This window comes from Schistocerca piceifrons, chromosome 3, assembly GCF_021461385.2.
Source record: "Schistocerca piceifrons isolate TAMUIC-IGC-003096 chromosome 3, iqSchPice1.1, whole genome shotgun sequence".
Taxonomy (NCBI): domain Eukaryota; kingdom Metazoa; phylum Arthropoda; class Insecta; order Orthoptera; family Acrididae; genus Schistocerca; species Schistocerca piceifrons.
The window spans coordinates 728467347-728471296 of NC_060140.1; the positions used below are offsets into that span (position 1 = coordinate 728467347).

Genomic DNA, 3950 nt, shown 5'->3' on the forward strand with positions numbered 1-3950 from the left:
ACAACCAAAGTGGTCCTGCTATGAACAAAAACGGCACCCCAGACCATCACTCCAAACTGTCGGGCTGCATGGCGGGCGTCGGTGAGGCTGGTACCCCACCTCTGACAGGAGGGTCTCCAGATACGTGTTCGTTGGTCATCGAGACTCAATTCTAAGCATAACTCGAAACTGAGCTCTCCTCCAGTGTGTGTGAAATCTTATGGGATATACTGCTAAGGTCATCAGTCTTTAAGCTTACACACTACTTAACCTAAATTATCCTAAGGACAAACGCACACACCCATGCCCGAGGAAGGACTCGAACCTCCGCCGGGACCAGCCGCACAGTCTATGACTGCAGCGCCTCAGACCGCTCGACTAATCCCGCGCGGCTCTACTCCAGTCAATGAGATTACAGGCCGAATACATGTCTGGAGACGCATCAGGCGTGGTGGAATACCAACATTACTGTCGTCCGCCATACGACCCACTAACTAGAAGTGGTGGTCCGAGGCGTCATTTTCTTTGCATAAGAGGATCCCTTTAGTTGTTATCCACGGCACCGTTATAGAAATGCAGTTCGTCGACATTACTCTACGACCCGTTTTGCTGCCGTTCATGGCAAGTGATCTTGGACTTGCATTTCAACAAGACAATGTCCTCCCTGACATGGTGAGAGTTCTTACTGCTTGTCTTCGTGCTTACCAAACCCTACCTTGGGCAGCAAAATCGGCGGATCTCTTCCAGTTAAGAACGTGTGGAGCACTGTTGGGAGGGGCATCCAACCAGCTTGGGAATTTGACGATTTAACACAACTATTGGACAGAGTTTGGCACAACACTGGAGGATATCCAACAAATCTATCAATCAATGTCAAGTCGAGCAACTGCTTGCACATTCGTCAGGGGTGGACCAAAGTGTTATAGACTTGCTCAGTTTTGAACCTCTTTCTCTTGAATAAATCATTCAATTTTTCTAAATTTGTAAACTATTGTCTCCCCATAACCGATTTCCGTCCCATTCGAGTAATTCCTTCGTGAAGCCTCGTTTTTATGTTAGTGTATATTATTTCGCCAGTGACTCCAAAAAAACGTGCTAGGAATCAATAAATATTACTCGGCCCACGGCTGTCTGAAAACATGCTACCAAAATTTCATTGGACATTCTAACAATCCTAAGGTAGAATCATCTGTGCAATATTGACACTTAGAATGTTTTGTCGCAACCACAAGCCGAGGAATATTTGGGAGCTATTAATAATGAGTGAAGAATAGAAATCGGTGTAACTACTAAATAATTTGTGAAATTTTAAAAAAATAAACTTTATACATTGCTACGACTTTTCTTTCTCAATTTTGGTCATCTTTCCTATCGTTTAAGACAGAGTCACTTCTGTACCGTTTGACGCGTTACTGTCGAGACGATTGAAATGGAAGTCTTTCGAAAACACCGGATCCTGCCTCTTAGTGCGTCGTAAACGACTTTCACAAGCTCAGTGTAGTGTGAGGAGTTAGTAGTCTCTGAACATGAGAAGACTACCACCTAAATGTTTCAGGGGAGGTTTCTGTGTCTCAGTGATGCACTGAGTTATAGTGGCAGGAACAGTGCTACTCGTAGGGTTACCCATGCCAGACTGGTCAGTTGGTGAGATTGCAGTCAAAGTGTAGTCCCCATAGCGGGTTCCATTCTTGTGAGTATGTGGGTTAAAACTACATGGACCCTTAGCTAAGTCTGGCATTACTTCCACTTACTTGCGTCAGGCTTCTTCTGTTTTCTTTCTATCGACTTCTTGGACAAATCTTGTTCTTTTCGACCACATAGGTATAAAGTTTTGAGGTGTGAATGTGTCTTTAATTTTCCTATTCTGTCTCCAGCAGTGGCGACAGTGGAGAGGACTGACCTCAATACAGTGGAGCCAGCGGAGTTCTGGTGAAGACAGGGTGAACGGAGCTATTAAGTCCAGAATGACAATCAGTGTAATGGAACAAAACCATCATTAATTAACTACTCCTCCAGGTTCGAGGGGTTCAGACGTTTGCCCTGCACCACGTCATTTGCAAAACTTATGTATGCAAAAATCCAAGAGTAACGCCAGGGAACCAGATAGGAATTAAACACAATCGACCAAGAAAACGAAACCGGTATATCAATTGTAGTACATGGGACGTCCAGGGGACCACAACTAAGAAAACGGAAGTGTCCAAAAAAATCCATCGGAACAAAGTAGACGCAATAGCACTAACAAAAACAAAAAATAAAGGTAAAAGTAAATGATGACTAACTGAAACCCCTCAGCTGCCGACAGGTGTTGTTGATATACCTCGATGTGGACAGCTGAAAATATGTGCCCCGACCGGAACTCGAACCCGGGATCTCCCGCTTACATGGCAGACGCTCTATCCATCTGAGCCACTGAGGACACAGATGAATAGCGCGACTACAGGGACTTATCCCTTGCACGCTTCTCGTGAGACTCACACTCCCAACTGTCCACAATTCTAGATATGTAATGTACCTTATAGATATTTGCCTATCCACTCATTACTCGCGCACGCTTTGGCGATTCCCGTAAGAGTTTGGGCAACCTGTGCGCATTCGCACAGACAAGGTCAATGGCTGGGTAGCCTTTTAACTATATATATGAAGACAGTAAATGTTCTCGAAAGAACAGAATACTGTTGATGACCGTGCAGCCTTTCCCTGGAATAAATGATGACTAACTGAAACCCTCAGCTGCCGACAAGTGTTGTTGATATACCTTACATATGTAGAATTGTGGACGGTTGGGAATGTGAGTCTCACGGGAAGCGTGCAAGGGATAAGTCCCTGCAGTCGCGCTATTGATCTGTGTCCTCGGTGGCTCAGAGGGATAGAGCGTCTGCCATGTAAGCAGGAGATGCCGGGTTCGAGTCCCGGTCGGGACACACATTTTCAGCTGTCCACATCGAGGTATATCAACAACACCTGTCGGCAGCTGAGGGTTTCAGTTAGTCATCATTTATTCCAGGGAATAGCTGCACGGTCATCAACAGTATTCTGTTCTTTCGAGAACAGTTATTGTCTTCATATATAAAGGTAAAAGTGTAGAGGGAATGGATGATTGTGTTCATATTTACAGTGGAGTGAACAAAGAGTGTTGGGCAAAGCAGGAGATAGCCGTTGTGGTGCATAAAATGTGGAAGAAAAGCTGCATTGAGAAATGGAATTGTGTGAACGGATGTTTGATGTATACGGATGAAAGGATACGGCATAGCGATGAAATGAAATAAAATGATCGTATGGCCTTGTTGGCCGGGATGTTCCATTGGAGTTCGGCCGACAAGTGCAAGTCTTATTTCATTCGGAGTCACATTGTTCGACTTGCGGTCGATGATGAGGATGAGATGACGATGAGGACAACACAATGCCCAGTCCCCAAACGGAGAAAATCTCCGACCCGGCCGGGAATCGAACCCGGGCCCAGTGAATAGAAGGCATAGCGATCATTGCAACATACGCACCCACAAATTATGCTACTGACACCGAGAAGTCTAATTGCTTTAATGATTTGACAGGCCTCCTAGATGGCTTTAGTAATAAGAAGGAGCTGTATCTGGTAGGAGATCTTAATGGATGAGTGAGTAAGCACGCAGCTAGCACAGTTGTAGGCAAATCTGGGGACGATTTTGTGAATGATAATGGAGACAGGCTGTTATAAATGTGTGTGCATACAGTCTTCAGATATGGAATGGGTTTTTTCAACACGAAGAGATCCATAAATATAACTTGACAAATCCCACAAGGAAGTTAAATCTATAACTCATTATGATATAGGAACAGAAAGTAATCGTACAAAGTTGGAGGTTTACAGAGTTTGCAGCGGGGCAGAATGTGGGTGTGATCACTTCCTGCTTCAGTGGGCATTTTGGTTCCCATTTCAAAAAACTTGTCGGCGAAAAAACACTTGTAACCAGAATGGAGAGAAAACGGAC

The 3950-nt window shown here is 44.7% G+C and overlaps 1 non-coding gene across 1 annotated transcript; it reads left to right on the forward strand.

The window, feature by feature from the left end:
- Positions 1-2828: 2828 nt before the first annotated feature.
- On the forward strand, positions 2829-2903 carry Trnat-ugu. Its single transcript has one exon. It is a non-coding gene; the product is annotated as a tRNA-Thr (tRNA).
- Positions 2904-3950: the final 1047 nt, after the last annotated feature.